Here is a 19,841-nt window from a genome sequence, read left to right as displayed (position 1 = left end):
TAAATAAGTAAAGTATAAGTAGTATTCATTAGTGTATTCAAGTAGTAAAACGTAATATTGTCCCTTATATAAAATTAATTAAGCTGGTCACATCGTAGATATACAATTAAATAAATACATATAAAAATTAGATTAACAGTATTAAAAAATTAAAATTAATAGATCGGTGAAAAATAAATATTGTATAAACATATAAAATTATAAACTCAAGTCAAATACAATCAATACATATCCGAAACTTACATAGAAAATATAAAATAAATTCCTACGCACAGACAGACGCTGCGTGTGGGTTTGTTATTGTATATATACGGCGACTAGACCGAGCGACCGGCCGGTGTACCGTGACGTCACGGCGCGCAGCTGTCTCTTTCGCGCGCACTCAAACTCAGGCGGCCGACCGACCGCGGCTACAGCCCTCCCTCCCCGCTAGCCCCGCCCCTCTGACGCCTTACAGAATAGTAGGAAACAACTCCTTATAGACTATCGTGTGATATAAGGAAATAAATAAAAGGGCTAAGTTGTGTAAATAAGATTATAGCAAGGTTGAAATAGAAAGTTAATAAGTGATTTAGATAAAAATTAAAAAGTCTTTTATATTGAAGTTATTTACACATATTAAATTACTATATCAAGGTATAAGACCAATATTAATAAAATTAAAATTCATATACGCTATATATACACAAACTTAAAAACTCATTAAAAATAGATATTAAAAATTCAAATTTAAATTCATAACACAATATATGTACATCTAATAAAAATTTAAAAGTTAATTACATTAAATAAACCATATAATCCATTAGAATTATAAAATAAAAATATAGAAAACAAAAATTAATCAATAAAGTTAAATTAAAAATTATATAAAATTCATTCATCTCACTACATTAAAAAATTCAAACTTTACTAAACCTAAAAGCTAAAAACTTATTCTAAATTACATTCACATACCTATGCACTAAAATTAAAACACTTCTCGTATATCATACAAATACAATAAGCCGTAAGTACACCATACCCCTGCATAGACACGGACGTATACGTCACGCACACATCCATAGGCGGTCCCTGTAGACGCGACTCATACATACAGACGCGGCGCACGGCGCGCGGCCGCAGCGACCATCGGAATATAGCCAGAGTAAATAACTTTAACACAATAATATATGTACCCTAAAAATATATAAATATATATACATAGAAGTCGATCCTAAAAATAAATAAAAGTAAAAATACGTGTAACTAATTAGGACAAAGCAACATAAATACATACGAGACGGAAATTATATAAGTTAGTAGAACGAACACAGATATAATCTCTCTCTTCTCTTTTTGATAAAAATTATAAATAACACACAAAATAAATCATAAAACAGGATTATAGTATAAAAATAAAAGGCAAAAGAAACATAGAAATAAAATAAAGTTTGACATAGATTTGAACAAAATATTAAAATAACTGAGTATAGACTATATAATAGCTAAAAACATATTGAAAACAGACCCCCCCAACACCCCCCATAGTAAACCTAAACCATATCGCGATATCCCCTTGTGCAAAAATATTTATAAAGTTACATACACGAATTATTAATATAAAAATAGATACAGAGATACGACTCAAATACGTTGTTGAGAGCCCACACCACATTAACATTATAAAGAAAATTCCTTCAATATAAACATTAAAACATATAAAAACAAAATAGTGAAATATTTCCTCTCCCTCCCAAACACCCCATACCCCAATTACACCCTGTCAACCATACTATATAAAAGTTAATTGAGAAGTTATCTATAAAAGGCTAAAATAATAATAATATAGAATATATACAAAATCACCATAAAAATTCATTAGTGCACGCATATACATACTGAGTAGTTATTCTATACCGTGCTTGCACACCAAAGTAAAACCCCCCCCTCACCCGTGACATTAGGGCCTTACCCCCCTAAAGCTAACTTGGCCCCTGGAGGCACTACAGACTTGTATGACGGCTTGTTTGATTCGTCTCAGCAAGACCAAAAAGACCACCCTGATAGATTTCAGAAAATCGCTGCCCTTTCTGGAATAAATATAGGGAATCTTTTAAAAATAAATTGTACAATATATTGTATGTGTACATCGTATAGGATAAGTATATTCATTAATATACTGTAAAATATATATAAGTAGCTTTAAGTATCTTTTCAGATTGTCTGTTAGATATAGTAAATATAACTGTGTAAAATTAGGAAACTAAAAATAGACTATATAGCACTGTACACACGTAATACTTGTCTTATTACATAGATTGCTGTATACAGAAATAAACTAGTAAATAAATATATAAATAAACACATATAAAAACTACAATACATAATATATAAAACTAAAATTGTAAAAGTAAAATAAGTAAAATATAACTAGTAGATAAGTCGCTCTTTCTTAAAAACATTAAATAGTAGTATACAGTATAAATAAATAAAAAGTGTATAAACACGATATATTAGTAAGATTAGGAAATTGAAATATTGAAAATAAAATTGTATTTTATTTCAGATATTTCTAATATAGGTAGTATAAAATATAGGATAGATATAAACTAAAGATTATAATAGTATAGATAAATAAAGGTTGTCTTAGTACAATAAAGTAAAGTTCTTTGTGTAAAATAGTTAAATATTGTTACTTGAAAAATCTAGTGGTAAAACAAAAAGTAAAATTGTAAACAAAAAGTGAAAGAGGATAAAATAGAAATAAGAATATAATATAATATTGAAAATAAAACTGTATACCGCTATACACTGTTATACTACTGCGTTGCTTATTGTAGTATAGTGTTATTTAAATAAATATATACAAATTGTTAGGAAGGGACTTAGTACAGACAGACATATACCTAGCGACCCCATTTACAGGCACTAGGTATAGAAGACGAGTACATAATTAAGACTAATAAATAATATAAATAAAATTCATCTTAAAATTCATTCTAAAAAATTCATTATAAAATTATCTTAAAAAACCATTGTACGGTGCATATATTTTAAAAAATCTATATTGACAATAAAACATATTGACTCCCAAAGCGAGGTTCACATACTCAGAACCCCCTATACAGGTCCTGAGTATACACAAACACACAGTCCGGGAGGGCACATAACGCTAAACAAGACACACTTTGTCCACCCATCAAAATGTTTGGAATTAGGACTCCGCAAAGACCGACCAGGAGGGCCAGCACAATCACTCCTCCACAAGAACTTAGCAGTGGAAACACGAGTGTCCGCCGTAGCATAGGAGAAATTGAGGCAAAAACAGCGCCAAAAGTAATTAGACCCAGGACTAGACTGGAAGAAGCTAGGATATGCCACAACAAGGCAAAAAGCAATTTAGCCCTCTTCAAAAATTTGAAGAGGGAATTAAAGGACGATACGGCCGTGCAGGTGGAGAGGTTGTACAGCCTGATAAAGGATGCGGAAGCGGAAATCGAGAAACTTAGAAATGACGGGAAGATAGAAGGGAAAATAGTAGAAATTAAACAGGTAGAAAGGGAGAATACGGAAAAGGGAAAAATAGACGGGGAAATTGATAGGAAATTAGAAAGCATTTTGGAAGGGATAAAGGACAACAACAAAATTTTAAGGGAGAATAGGGACAGAATGGAAGGGATACGGAAGAGTATGGAAGAAAGGGATGAAAGGGATAAGGAAGAAAGGGTAAGCCACGCCTCCTACGCCGAGGTAGCTGCAGCCACCGGGAAAGGGAAAGGAGTAGTAGAGAGAGGTACGCTGCACTCGGTGGTGATAGCATCGACAGATGAGGAGGATACGGCGGAGGAGGTGTTGGAAAAGCTCAGGAAGACGGTGGATGCGAAAGAGGGTTGGGTTCGTGTGGAGCGGGTGAGGAAAGCTAAGGATAGGAAGGTGATTGTGGGTTGTGTCAAGGAAGCAGATAGGGCAAAAATAAAGGAGAGGATCAGCAAGGCAGGGAAGGGCCTCACCGTCGAGGACATCAAAAACCGAGATCCGCTTCTGATTCTGAGGGACGTCATCAAAGTGCACTCGGATGGAGAGGTGCTGATGGCGCTCCGGAATCAGAACCGGGGGGTCTTTGATGGCCTCAACGGAGAGGAGGGCCGCGTGATGATAAAATATAGGAAGAAGGCTAGAAACCCACACACCAACCATATCGTATTGAGCGTCTCCCCCACTGTATGGAGAAGGGCACTCGGGGAGGAGAAACTACACATTGACCTCCAAAGGGTCCGCGTAGAGGATCAATCCCCCTTGGTGCAGTGCACCCGTTGTTTGGGGTACGGTCACAGTAAGCGGTACTGTAAAGATACCGCTGACCTGTGCAGCTACTGCGGGGGCCTGCACCATGCAGCGGAGTGTACCGACCGTATAGTGGGGGCGACGCCCACGTGTATAAACTGCCGTTTGGCAGAAGTAGAGGACCCGCACCACACGGCCTTCAACGATGTATGTCCGGTGAGGAAAAGATGGGACTCGTTAGCCCGGGCATCGGTAGCGTACTGCTGAGGTCACCGAGGGGAATGCCCGAAAACACCTGGTGCTCCAAGCAAACCTGCAAAGGAGTAGAACAGCCACCAGTGAACTGCTGATGGAGGCCGCCAGCCGTAGGGCCTCACTAGCATTGCTCCAGGAGCCCTATGTGGGGGGGAAGGGGAGGGTAGCGGGACGCAGAGGAGCCAGAGTATTTCAGTCTCCCGGGACGGATGGCGAGGGTGGCGTGAAGGCCGCCATCATAGTGTTTGATGGAGGCCTTCAGGTCACCCAACACCCGGAACTCACCACAAACAACATCGTGGTGGTGGGCGTCCGTACTGGGAACTGGAATATGGCGTTTGTGTCCTTCTACTTCGAACCAAACAAACCCATAGAGCCTTACCTGGAGCAGCTAGGGAGAATCAGGGATAGGCTGGGGACCGACAGGCTGATCATTGGTGGAGATTCTAACGCGAAGAGCATCTGGTGGGGCGGCCTCCTCGAGGACCGAAGGGGCGAGCTGATGCGCGGGCTTATATGCGAGTCAGGAATGAACGTGCTTAATGCAGGATCCTCCCCAACTTTCGACACATGGAGAGGAGGGAAACACTACAGTAGCTACGTCGATGTGACGGCGTGCACTGAGGAGGCACTAAACCTGGTGACTGGTTGGAGAGTAGATGACTCTCTAACCAGCTCCGACCACAACGGTATCACATTCCACGTACACTTAACAAAGCCAAAAGGAACAGAGATAACACGAACCACACGCATTTACAACACAAAGAAAGCAAATTGGAGCCAATTTCATGAGAAATTGGCCCAAATTATGCAAGACACACACATGACACCACAGGAACTCGAAACAGTTACACAACACTCACAACTCGAACACGCCATTGATCAATACACGGAAGCAATAACACAAGCATGCACACAAGCGATACCACACAAAAAACACAAAGACACACTTACCATACCGTGGTGGACGGACGATCTCACGAAGATGAAGCGTGAGGTCGTCACCAGGAGGCGCCGAATCAGAAACGCACAGCCGTCGCAGAGGGCTGCTGTAGTGGATCTCTACCTGAAACAAAATAAAAAATATCATGAGGCCATAAAAACAGCACAAGTCGAGAGTTGGAGGGGATTCTGTGAAAAGCAGGAGCGAGAGGGAATGTGGGAGGGCATATATAGGGTAATAGGTAGGACAGGGGCTAGGGAAGAAGACGTAATGTTGGTCGAGGGAGACAAAATACTGGACGCGCAGGGGTCAGCCGATCTACTTGCACGGAGGTTTTATCCTGGAGATAACAAACAGGCGGACACTGAAACACATAAAGAAATAAGGCAGAAAGCAGAAAAGATAAACTGCAGGGAGGATATTGCTGCTGACCCCCCCTTCACGATGTCGGAATTAGAAGCGTCGGTTGAGTCCTTCAACCCAAAGAAAGCCCCAGGTTCGGATGGGTTCACAGCGGACATCTGTGCGAGAGCGATTGGCGGTAACCCTGCATACTTCCTAGCCCTGCTGAATAAGTGCTTGGTGCTGCAGCTTTTTCCTAAAAGATGGAAGGAGGCGACTGTCGTGATCCTCAGGAAGCCAGGCAAGACCTCGTACACAGACCCCAAGTCGTACAGACCAATAGGACTGTTACCGGTTTTGGGGAAGGTGTACGAGAAGATGCTGGTCGCCCGTCTCAGATTTCACCTGTTGCCAAGGATTAGTACTCGCCAGTACGGATTCATGCCCCAGCGCAGTGCCGAGGACGCCCTCTATAATCTAATGAGTCACATCAGAAGCAAACTCCATGAGAAAAAGATGATAGTGCTAATATCCCTGGATATAGAGGGCGCCTTCGACAGCGCTTGGTGGCCGATGATAAGGGTCCGGCTGGCTGAGGAAAAATGCCCGGTAAATCTGAGACGAGTAATCGATAGCTACCTGAGGGACAGGGCAGTCGAAGTAAGGTATGCTGGAGCACGGGCAACGCGTCAAACGGAGATAGGATGTGTGCAGGGTTCGATAGGGGGACCACTATTGTGGAATGTCCTCCTAGACCCCCTATTGAGACAGCTAGAACATCAAGGCGTCTACTGCCAAGCGTTCGCGGACGATGTCGCGCTGGTATTTGATGGGTGGACGGCCCTCGACATTGAAAGTCGTGCAAATGCCGCCCTCGAACATGTTCGGAAGTGGGGTGTCGTTAGCAGGCTGCGATTCGCACCGCACAAAACATGTGCGATGCTAATCACACGCAAGCTGAAATACGACACACCACGTCTGAGCATGGGCGGGGTCGCCATAGGCATGACCGAAAGTGTCAAACTTCTGGGACTCACCATCGACCACCGGTTAACCTTTAACGCCCACATGGCTGCTGTTTGTAAGAAGGCGATAGCCATCTACAAACAGCTGGCCAGGGCGGCAAAGGTGAACTGGGGTCTGCACCCAGAAGTTACGAGGACAATATACACAGCGGTGGTGGAGCCGATAATCATGTATGCGGCAAGCGCGTGGTCGGAATCGGTGACGAAGATAGAGTTCCGGAAGCAGCTGAGCGTGGTGCAGAGGGGCTTCGCCCAAAAAATCTGCAGGGCTTACCGCACGGTGTCCCTGAACTCCGCACTGGTACTGTCAGGAATTCTCCCTCTAGACCTACGTATACGTGAGGCTGCCTCACTGTACGAGGCGAGGAGGGGGAGGGCCGATGGGCTAGTGGGAGACAGGGATGTCGAACGGATGACGCCAGCGGCAGACAAGCCCCATCCGGCCGAGCAGGGGAGGCTGGAGTTCCGGGACCTGGTAGACGAGGAACAATATAAAACAGCGCAACAAGACTGCGAAATAAGAATATTCACCGATGGGAGCAAGATTGAGGGCCGGGTCGGTGCGGCTCTGTCGGTATGGAACAGGGCGACCGAAACAAAGGCCCTCAAGCTTGCTCTCTCGGCACACTGCACCGTCTACCAGGCGGAACTCCTGGCTCTGAGCAGGGCGGTTGGGATAGCATCAGAACATCCTGCTACCACAATCGGCATTCTCAGCGACTCCAGGGCAGCACTGCAAACGGTTGCAAATCCGAAAGCCCCCCACCCCCTAGCGGAAGAATTTAGAAGAAGGCACACTCAGTGTAAACAAAACGGGAAAACAATAAACATCTATTGGATTAAGGCACACGCGGGGTGGGAAGGAAACGAGAGGGCGGACCATCTCGCCAAGGAAGCGGCCCTGAAGTCGAAGAGGAGGTCAGACTACGACTGGTGTCCGGTCTCATTCGCCAAACGTCTGATCCGGGATCGGACGATTGCCGAATGGGATAGGCGGTACCAGTCTGGCGAGACTGCTTCCGTAACAAAACTCTTCTTCCCGAGCGCGGCCGATGCGTACAGGGTCGTCGGCAAAATCACCGCAGACAAATACATCACCCAGCTGTTCACGGGACACGGCGGATTCCGAGCGTATCTGCACCGTTTTCGGTGCCGCGAGAATCCGTCGTGCCCATGTGACCAGCACACACCCGAAACACTATTACACATTATGTCACAATGCCCTCGCTTTGGAAGGAAAAGAATGGACTTAGAAATAGAACTAGGAATCGAAATAAAAACAGAAAACTACAAGGAAATTATAAAGCATAAAGAGCACAGAGAAAAGTTTTTAAAGTACGCAACAGAAATAATAAACAAGGTATCAAACATAAACAGCGATAAGTAAAGCTGTATCTAGGTGTATAGTGGATATACAGTCATAGATAAGCAATAGATATAAGTAATAAAAAGAATAATAGTAATAGTAAGAATTGTATTAGATAAGTAAGAAATAAAATAGGCTAAAATAGTAGTATGTAAACAAAAACAAAATAGATAACCCTTAGAAATGTAAATCCCTAATTAAGTTCTCCTCTAGGTTTAAGTGTAGTAAATAAGAAAGTTATGTGTCTAATAAAGAAAATGTAAAAAACCTGGAATTTCACATCCGGGCTTAAGTGTGTTTCCTTGGCTGTACCCCCTAGCATAAGACCCTAGCTAGACGACGGCCCACCCTGTTGTAAACAGCGGTGGGGAGGTAGGCCAAGTAGGAAAAAAAAAAAAAAAAAAAAAAAAAAAAAAAAACCTAACCTAACCTAACCTAACCTAACCTAACCTAACCTAACCTAACCTAACCTAACCTAACCTAACCTAACCTAACCTAACCTAACCTAACCTAACCTAACCTAACCTAACCTAACCTAACCTAACCTAACCTAACCTAACCTAACCTAACCTTTTTTTTTTTTTTTTTTTTTCACGTCAGGAAAATCCATCATGGAGAACCATTCCCTTAGGGAAGAATGGATACTGCCGGACTCCTACCTGCTAAAAACCTGACGACTGTTCCTCCTCGACATAATCGCCGTGGCCATGGGATACGCAAAGCATTCACCAAGACCACCGGCATGGTTCCCATCGAAGGGACCTTTCCATCTAGGCGTGCAGGGAACAGTCTCTGCACGCCACCTCCAGACCCTAATGCCTCCCCGGTGAGCTTCGGATTGCCCTAACAATCCTCCACCCTAGGGTCAAATATGGAGTCGATGCCCACCTGATTTTACTCAGGTGTCCATCGACTCCCCCCACCTGTGGCCTGCGCGGCGGCGCGGGCCTTAGGCGGGCGACACTGCTTCGTGACGCCCACTCTATGGTCGGACTTGCGACCCGCCGCGGCACAGTACCGACAGTTCGGTGATGGCGCGGCGCACCGTGCGGCCTTGTGGCCGGGCTCGCTGCAGCGGAAACATATTCCGCTGCTATCTTGCTCGGCGGTGCATCGCAGGCCCACATGCCCTGTGAGCAAGCAGCGATAGCACCGCTGCGGCCTCGGGTCCAAGGACTGCACCCGCGCCACCATCCACCCTATCCTCAGTCGGCCGGCCTCGACCAACTTCTTCGCGGCGACCACCGGACACCGCACCCAGATGGAGCCCGTACCCTGCGCGTTGCGTCGGATCTCCCCGGTTTTCACCGCGGATTCCCGGCACTCCCCTTCGCGTATGACTGCGACCACTACATCGGCTACCGACACCGAGTCGTCCAGGTCAACGATCCGGAGCTCAGCCGACTTGACTGGTCTCGTGACCCGGACGTCCTCGTGCAGGACCTCCTCAATTTTGGCAGCCAATGCGTCCGCTGCCTCGCCTGTGTTGGTGCCGGGAATCTCTAAGATACGGGCCCCGGTCCTTCCGACTCTGAACCTCAGGTCGGTGATACCGAGCGGGACCAAAGATATTTTGGCCTTCGCCTCGGTGAGCACCGACCTGTAGGTGACGCCCCTCGCCTCGGCTCCCGGCGTCATGGTCAGGACCACTGCCGATGACCGAGGGGGGCGTGCTTTCACCTTCCTCCTCTTCTTGGACCTCTGCGGTTCCTCTGCGGTTTGGCCGCCGCGTGGCCCCTTCGCAGGCTGCGTTTTGGCGGGAGCTGCCTGGCTTGCGCCAGCGCCTTTCCGCTTCCCGCGTCGCACAACCGTCGACCAGCCCTCCGCATTTGTTGCCGAGGTTGACGGCTGTGGGGCGCGTCCGCCGCTGGGCTCCCGTTGCGGGGCCCTGTTAGTCCCTGGACCGGATGATCCGGCAGTAGGCACACTTTTGACCTTTGGAGGCCGTCTCCCCTTCGCCGAGATCCGCTCTTCCATCTCGGCGAAGCGGCTCTCCATCATTTCGCCTACTCGCCGGATAATCCGGTCTTCGGCATCCTCCCTTAGGACTCGGGGCGGGGTACCTCCCGGCGCAGCCGCCGCCGTTCCGCCAACTACGACTGCAGGGAGCTCAGCCGCAGTCTTCAGCCTCTCCACCTCGTGCAAGGCCTTCTGAAGGGCGCGTCGGTCTAGAGCGTTCAGTTGCTTCAACTCCTCCAGCTTCTGAACGCTCTCCCGCGTTTGCCGTTCCCACCCCTCTCTCTCTGCCTTTAGGGCTGCCAGCTCATCAGCCAGCGCGGCAGAAGATTGCGACGCCATGCGTAGCTCCCGGAATTTCTTCCGCTCCTCCACGGCCTCTTTTAACATGGCCCTCTTCATCTCCTGTACGGTGTGGAGCTCTGCGCGCAGTTTTTGGACCTCTCTCCTGAGGGAGTCCTCTTCGGAGTTGGGGCCCGATCTCGCCTTTAGAACGTCCGCCGCCGAACAGATCGCATAGACTGCGCTCTTTATCTCCCTGACAATAGTGCCCTTCAGGTTCCTCGATTTCTTCACTGCTTCGAGTACCTGACGGGCACTATTCCCAACTTTGGTCCCAAGCTCGTCGGAACCCAGCATGTGGTCATCCTCGGTCGCTCTTATGGCTGCAAGAGCCCCAGACCCGGAGGACTCGGCTTCGGCTTCGGATGCTGAAACCTCCGTCTCCATACGCGATCCGGGTGTGGCCGTTCGCATTCCTCCTCTGACTCGACCAGTTCTAGACCCAGCCGAGGAAACCTCGACCAGGTCGACCTCGTCGTCATCGTCGGAGTCTAGCTCCCGACGCTTCTCCACAATTCGCCTTTTCCTGTGTTTCTTGGGCGGCGAGGTACTCCCCTCGCCAGCCCAAGGCTGTCTTCGACCTTATAGACAGCGAGGATCCAGTCCTCTCGGAGTCCAGTTGTGCCTCCATCTCTATCGCCTTGAGCGCCTCTAGTTCTTCGTAGGCCTCAACACGTCTCGTCATCATCTCCCTATACTGCTCTTGAATGCTGGTCGTGTCCCCCCCAGAAGACGTGGGACAGCCCACCCCCGGCAAATCCGGTGCGGTGGAAGAGGATTCTCCGGTCGCTGAACGACCGGTACCTCCCTGGGGTAATTCCTTTTTGCGATCAGACATTTTCATTGCTATCCTTTTTACGGGTGTGGTCCCGAACTCCCGCCAACGACGACGAAAAGGAAAGAGAAAAATAAACCAAAAGACAGAAAGACAAAAGATAGAAACAGACAGAGAATAACCAAAACAAATAAACACCAAAATAATTGAAATAAAACAAAAAGAAGACGAAACAAACCGAAAACAAAAGAAGAAACGAACCAAAAATAAAAACGAAGAAAAGTTGGGGGGGTTCGCCGGCTCCGGCAGCCTCGACTTTGTCGAGGCATGGGAACCGCGAACACGCCCAACCCGCCGGGCTACTGGCCGACATAGTAGCCGTATCCCGAAGGAACGACTACTATCCCGCCCGGGGCGTACCAGAACCAAACCATTGCTCGGCCACCGTTCCCCGCGGACGTATCCACGAGGATGGGGAAGCCTCCCAATGGCAGGCCCATACTAGGAGGTTGCCCGACCACACGCCCCAACCTAACCTAACCTAACCTAACCTAACCTAACCTAACCTAACCTAACCTAACCTAACCTAACCTAACCTAACCTAACCTAACCTAACCTAACCTAACCTTACCTAACCTAACCTAACCTAACCTAACCTAACCTAACCTAACCTAACCTAACCTAACCTAACCTAACCTAACCTAACCTAACCTAACCTAACCTAACCTAACCTAACCTAACCTAACCTAACCTAACCTAACCTTTTTTTTTTTTTTTTTTTTTTTTTTTTTTTTTTTTTTTTTTTTTTTTTTTTTTTTTCCGTCAGGAAAATCCATCATGGAGAACCATTCCCTTAGGGAAGAATGGATACTGCCGGACTCCTACCTGCTAAAAACCTGACGACTGTTCCTCCTCGACATAATCGCCGTGGCCATGGGATACGCAAAGCATTCACCAAGACCACCGGCATGGTTCCCATCGAAGGGACCTCCATCTAGGCGTGCAGGGAACAGTCTCTGCACGCCACCTCCAGACCCTAATGCCTCCCCGGTGAGCTTCGGATTGCCCTAACAATCCTCCACCCTAGGGTCAAGTCTGGAGTCGATGCCCACCTGATTGCTCAGGTGTCCATCGACTCCCCCCCCACCTGTGGCCCGTGCCGCGGCTCGGGCCTTTGGCGGGCGACACAGGCTTGTGACGCCCACTCGATGGTCGGACTTGCGACCCGCCGCGGCACAGTACCGACAGTTCGGTGATGGCGCGGCGCACCGTGCGGCCTTGTGGCCGGGCTCGCTGCAGCGGAAGCAAATTCCGCTGCTGTCTTCCTCAGCGGTGCATCGCAGGCCCACGTGACCCGTGAGCAAGCAGCGATAGCACCGCTGCGGCCTTGGGTCCAAAGGTTGAACCCGCGCCATCACCCAACCGATCTTGAGCCGACCGGCATCGGCCAACTTCTTGGCGGCGGCCACAGGACACCGCACCCAGACTGAGCCCGTACCCTGCGGGTTGCGCCGGATTTCCCCGGTTTTCACCGAGGACTCCCGGCACCCCCCGTCCCGCATGATTGCGACCACCACGTCGGCTACCGACACCGAGTCGTCCAGGTCGACGAGCCTGAGCTCGGCCGTTTTGACAGGTCTCGTGACCCGAACGTCCTCGGGCAGGACCTCCTCTATTTTGGCAGCCAACGCGTCCGCCTTGTCGCCTGTGTCTGATCCGGGGACTTCGAGGATACGGGCCCCAGTCCTTCCCACTCTGTACCTAAGGTCGGTGATACCGAGCTGGGCCAATGAGATATTGGCCTTCGCATCGGTGAGCACCGACCTATAGGTGACGCCCTTCTCCTCGGCTCTCGGACCTATGGTCAGGACCACAGCCGACGACCGAGGGGGACGCGCCTTCACCTTCCGCGCGGGCTTCTTCTTCCGCTGCGGTTCCTGCGTTTGGCCGCCGCGTGGCCCCTTCTTTGGTGGCGTATTGGTGGGAGCTGTCTGGCTTGCGCCAGCACCCTTACGCTTACCGCGTCGCACAACCGTTGACCAGCCCTCCGCGTTTTCTGCCGAGGTCGACGGTTGTGGGACGTGTTCGCCACTGGGCTCTCGTTGCGGGGCCCTGTCAGTCCTAGGACCGGATGGTCCGGCAGTAGGCGTACCCCTGATCTTTGGGGGCCGTTTCCTCTTCGCCGAGATCCGCTCTTCCATCTCGGCGAAGCGGCTGTCCATCATTTCGCCTACTCGCCGGATTATCCGGTCTTCAGCGTCCTCTTTAAGGGTCCGAGGCGGGGCACCTTCCGGCGCAGCCGCTGTCGTTCCCGTGACTACGACCGGCGGGAGCTCGGCCGCAATCTTCAGCTCCTCTACCTTTTGTAGGGCTTTTTGGAGCGCAAGGCGGTCTAGAGCGTTCTGCTTCTTCAGGTCCTCAAGCTTCAGGACACTCTCCCGCTCTTGCCGCTCCCATTTCTCTCGCTCCGCTTTCAGCGAGGCCAGCTCGTCAGCCAACGCGGCGGAGGATTGAGACGCCATTTGGAGCTGGCGGAATTTCTTCCGCTCCTCCACGGACTCCTTGAGCATAGCCGCCTTCATAGCCTTCACGTCCTCCAGTTCGGCATGAAGTTTGCGGACTTCTCTCCTGAGGGCGTCCTCCTCAGAAGACCCGGACCTCAGCTTCAGGGTCTTGGAAGCCGAGCGGATGACACCGATGGCGACTTTTATGTCCCGGATTATTGTGCCCTTCAGGTTGCCGGACTTTCTCACGGCGTCTAGTACCTGGCGGGCACCGTCCTCTACTTTGTCTCCGAGTTCGTCGGATCCCAGCATGTAGTCCCCTTCGGACTCTCGGCAGATAGCAGCCGCAGTCCCGGGGATTCCGCTTCGGACGCCGAAGCCTCAGTCTCCATGCGGGACGACGGCGTGGCTGTCCGCGCTCCTCTTTTGGTCGATTGCTGGCCCCTGGACCGGTTCGACCTAGACCCCGTCGAGGCAACCTCCACCAGGTCCACCTCATCATCGTCGGAGTCCAACTCCCGACGCTTCTCGATGATCCTCCTCTTGCGGTGTTTCTTGGGTGGCGAGGTCCTCCCTCGAGCCAACCCAAGGCTGTCTCCAGATCTTATTGACAGCGACGAACCTGTCCGCTCAGAGTCCATCTGCGACTCCCTATCAAGTGCGTCGAGAACCTCCAGCTCATCCAGGATCTCGACCCTTCTCATCATAACCCTCCTCATCTCTTCAGCGCTGGTCGTGTCCCCCCCAGAATACGTGGGACAGTCCACCCCCGGCAAATCCGGTGCGGTGGAGGAGGATTCTCCGATCGTTGAACGACCGGTACCTCCCTGGGGTAACTTCTTTTTCCGATCAGCCATGACATGTTGTTCCTTTTTACGGGTGTGGTCCCGGACTTCGACGAGAAACAGAAAAACGAAGAAACAAACAAAAGACAGAAAGACCAAAAGATAGAAACAAATAGAAAACAACCAAAACAAACTAAACCAAAAACAAATTAAAACCCAAATAAAAAGAAGAACGAAACAACCAAATAAAAGAAGAGGAAACAAAACCAAAAACAAAACGAAGAGTGAAGTTGGGCGGGTTCTTGACTCCGGGATCCTCGACTTTTGTCGAGGCATAGGAATCCTAAACCCGCCCAACCTGCCGGGCTACTGGCCGACATAGTAGCCGTATCCCGAAGGAACGACTACTATCCCGCCCGGGGCGTACCAGAACCAAACCATTGCTCGGCCACCGTTCCCCGCGGACGTATCCACGAGGATGGGGAAGCCTCCCAATGGCAGGCCCATACTAGGAGGTTGCCCGACCCACGCCCCAACCTAACCTAACCTAACCTAACCTAACCTAACCTTTTTTTTTTTTTTTTTTTTTTTACATCAGGAAAATCCGTCATGGAGACCCATTCGCCATAGGGAGCGAATGGGTACTGCCGGACTCCTACCGGCTAAAAACCTGATGGTATACCTCTCAGCCCGTGGCGGGCGAGGTCGCGGGAACAGAGTCATTCTTCCGCTTCCCCGCCCTGGGCTCGGATGGACACTCCCGGAAGGCGCCGCGGGGTATACGCCGGGCGCCTCCGCTCGGGCCATTGACCTTCTTGGAGCTTTGGATGGCCCTACCCATCCGCCGCTCTGTGGCCCAAGTTGGATTAGATGGACCCTACGTGTCCATCCTCTCCCCTTCACTTCCGCCGGCCGGCGCGGGTGCACGGGCCTTCGGAGCGCGGCATTGCTTTCCGCTGCCTATCCGGTGGTCGGCGTCACGACCAGCCGTCGCGCAGTACCGACAATGCGGCTTCGGCGCGACGCACGACGCGGCCTTGTGACCGGCCTGTCCGCAGCGGAAGCACATGCCGCCGCAGTCCTCTCTCGCGGTGCACCGCTGTCCCACATGCCCCGTGAGAAGGCAGCGGTAGCACCGCAGTGGCCTCGGGTCTAGGGAAAACACCCGCGCCATTGTCCACCCGATTTTGACCCTGCCGGCATCGACGAGGGCCTTTGCAGCTGCCACTGGGCAGCGCACCCATAAGGTGCCCACACCTGAGGAAGTGCGACGGATTTCCCCCGACTTAACGGTTTCCACCGTGCACTTCCCCTCCCGCGCGACCGCGGCAACAACTTCGGCCACTGTGGCCGAGTCGTCCAGTTCTCCGATTCGTAATTCGGCCGATTTCGTCGGCCTGGAGACCCGGACAGACTCCTCTGGCAAGATGGAAGCCAGCTTGTCGGCCAGCAAGTCTGCTTTCTCACCGGAGTCGCCTGGCACCTCAAGGATGCGCGCTCCGGTGATGGCCGGCTTGAACTTTAGCTCGGTTATCCCGAGCTCCGCGAGGGAAATTTTATCTTTCGCCTCGCGGAGCACCGAACTATATGTCATCCCCCCCTTTTCGGCTTCCGGCAGAATTGTCAGAACAATCGCCGATGAGCGGGGGGGGCGTAGCCTTCTCTTCTTCGGCTTGGCCGATTCTTTTGTCGCCTGTGTGGGGGCCGCCTGAGCGGCCGGCGCCTTTGTCGATGTCGCCGCAGAGCCCTGTTTGCCCCGCCGCACTACCGTCGACCACCCCTCCTTTGTTGTACTAGTCGACGGCTGCTGGGAGGAGCCAGTGCTCGTACTGGCGACCGGAGCTGGATGTTCCGTGACCTCCTTTTTCTTGTTTGCCGCGGCCCTAGCTGCTAGAGTTTTGGGCGGCGGCGGCACAGTCTTTTGGACGTCCTGCTTGGGAGGCGTCTTCAAATAAACAATGAAAGTAGTGGTTTTTCAGCGACGACCGCGAACGGCCTCCCACTTATGCTACACCTCTCATGTCTCCTTACAATGCCAGACTAGAGTCAAGCTCAACAGGGTCTTCTTTCCCCAACCTAACCTAACCTAACCTAACCTAACCTAACCTAACCTAACCTAAACCTAAACCTAAACCTAAACCTAAACCTAAAAAAAAAAAAAAAAAAAAAAAAAAAAAAAAAAAAAAAAAAAAAAAACTATACGTGTAACCATTGAGCCACTGTGATCATTAAACCTAAACCTAAACCTAAACCTAAACCTAAACCTAATGTCATGTTCCCTGTTGAGTATGTTTGTTGTCCAAAACGAAACTATATCGCGGTATACATTTGCCTTACCTGCCATCTATTGTGCAATAGTGGAACTGCAATAGATAGATATATATTTTTACGTTTCTTTGCTTGCACGCCATCTAGTGTGCAATGGTGACACCGCTACAGTACTTGCTAACACAAATAATACAATTTACAATAAGACACAAAACAAGAAATAAATAAATAAATAAATAATAAATAATAATAAGTGGAAGTACTGCAAATCTGTTGCTGGTTGAGGTTCCGCTAACATCAGAGGTGGGAGACACAGAGGTTCGTGGTCTCTTGTTGTTCCTATTTACATACAGGCACTCTCTGCCATTCCTGTACGGATGGGTTTGATGACGAATCCTTCTGACGAGTGAGAGGGAGTGAGTCGCTAAACGAGGAGCTCCTTGGTCTGTTCAGGAACATACGTTTGTGGAAAGCTTGTTGGACGAGCTTAGCTTTCGGTTTTTCCCCAGTAGCATTAACAGTCGCAGAAGCCTGGACAGCCACTTCTACGATGTCTTCGGTAGCAGATTTCACACTCGGAGGCCCGGGTACCTCTGAGCGCCGGGGGTTGGCGGATCGCATGACAAATTGCATATCTCGTTCATTTCCATATTCATATATAAAGGGGGGTGGGAAAATAGTAGCAGACGTTTCCCAAGCGCCTGCCCTCAGACTTTTAGGGGTAATTTAGTCCCTCATGGTTACTGATGGCCAGATGTGGGTTACTTGACCGCCGCCCGTTGATCGGCGTTGACGAATTTTACAGCTGCCTCCCTAGGTGCTCTCAGGGGTTAGTGTCGTCTTTCTCAGCCAACCCTCCTCTTTTCACATCCGGGCTTGGGACCGGCAAAGGCAGAGTTGAGTTGAGTTGAGTTCTTTTACTTCTGGTAATTTTTTTTTTTTGGGTGTTTTTTTTTTTTTAAAGGTTTAAAGGGGAATGGTTTCGCTAGTATTAGAAAGGACAAAAAGGTCCGTCAACACACCCCAGCACTGCACAGGTTGAGCGATTTGGTGGCACGGCGGCCGGAAGAGAACCTCGGTCCCCCCACTGGTGTAGCAGCCGGGTCCACTCCGGTCTCCTCCTCCGGCACGACTACTACACCAGGGATTATGCGCAGGCGGTGGCTCAGCATCCCAGGGCGGAGATTATGTAATCCTTGGGTTTGGGAACCTAACAAACTGTGGGCGGCCAGCGGTTAGCCGTTTCACCGGGTCTCCTTGAACGCCGCGCCACCACGTCACGCCTGTGCAATCCCGCGGCACTGTTAGAATAGAATAGAATAGAAAATCATTTATTCAAATAAACTTAATTTAAGCACTTTTGAATAGTCATAACAATTTGTTTTTTATCTACCACTCGTTCGGAAAGCTGTCTCATCACAAGAAGAACGAGCAAGAAACTTGTGTGTTGCTCTTTTAAATAATCCTTGTAAGTTTACATTTACAAGTCGAAACGTGTGAATACAAACTACCAACAAGCACTAATTTTTTGGGTCAAATATAATCATGCAATAAGATTAAATCAGTCGTAGTGATAAGAGCAGACCAGTCCCTACAAGCAGCACTCGTTCACGAGTATGACGGATGAGCCAGCCATCACTGCGCTCGACCATATTTTAGGGAGCCCATTGACCCGGCCCACCACGCCGCCACATGTCTGGACATTTTAGTGAGCATGACTACTCATTCCACACGACCACGTCACAGCTACAAAAATTACTATATGGTAGTTACAGTATTCGCACTTTACATAAGGATGCATGCGGCAATCAATACAAAAGCCGCTACGCTATCATATATCAAGAAAGCAGTATGAAAATTAAAATTATAACGTTGTCCGCAAATAAACTTATTCTTGCTATATATTGCTATCATCTATAAATTCATCTATCTTATAATAGGCTTTTTTACATAACATTTGTTTAATATAAGATTTGAATTGCCTCTCTGTAAGATTTAGCGTAGACTCTGGCAGTTTATTATAGAATCTTACGCAATTACCATAAAATGAATTACTAACTTTGTGTAGACGGCATTTAGGTAAAATTAGCTTATTTTTATTGCGTAAGTTTCTACTTGTACAGTCTTTAAGTTTCTTGAAACTATCTAAGTTTTTCCTTGTATACATAATATTTTCATAAATGTACTGTGAGGCAACGGTGAGGATATTTGATTGTTTAAAGCATTGACGTAATGACTCTCTAGAACCCATACCATAAATAGAACGTATGGCTCTCTTTTGTAAAATAAATATAGTATTTATATCGGCAGCTTTACCCCATAGCAGTATGCATACATAGCAGTATGTTGAACACACAGGTCCTCCAATACCAGCACAACCAATCCCCTTGGGGCTCTGGTCACCTTACTGACCACAGGAAAACAGTGCTGTTGTGTAGTGCAAGTACAGCACTGTTTGGCTGTGATATTATGCTTGGTGGAGGTACTACGCCAGTTCGGGCCGCCCCAAGTCGAGCAAAATGTATCAAGATATATCTTGCTATGCCCTCTCTTCTTTAAGAAATATTTGAAATTCAATCATGTGATATTTAGGATAGGTTTAGTTTTTAATTTAATTTAATAAGTACAGTTAATTACAAAATATACAGGGTGTAACGGAAGGGGTATAATAATATAAATAATAATTTAAAAAAAAATCGTTTCAGTCACATCACAGAAATACAAACCATTCTATTCAGCTGCCGGCCAGTAGAAAGTATTTTTTTTTATTCAGAATATTTGTCACACTCTTATCACTATGCCGCCTATTTTCATTTTTTTTTTAGATAATAATAGAATGTCTACTCTGGACAGAACTTTACTCCTTATTACTCCAAAAATATTCTATCCTATTCTTGAAGTAACATTCGATTCAGTAGCCATTCATAGCCATTCTTCAGCTCAGCATCAGCATTCAGCTTCAGCATCTCAACTGGAGCGTTGGGCAATGGCGGTCGGTCCTGTTGACAAATTCG

The sequence above is a fragment of the Achroia grisella genome, unplaced genomic scaffold (assembly GCF_030625045.1).
Source record: "Achroia grisella isolate CSIRO2021 unplaced genomic scaffold, CSIRO_AGI_Agris_v1 utg50973, whole genome shotgun sequence".
In the NCBI taxonomy this organism is placed as follows: Eukaryota; Metazoa; Arthropoda; class Insecta; order Lepidoptera; family Pyralidae; genus Achroia; species Achroia grisella.
Note: the sequence above shows the minus strand (reverse complement) of the source record.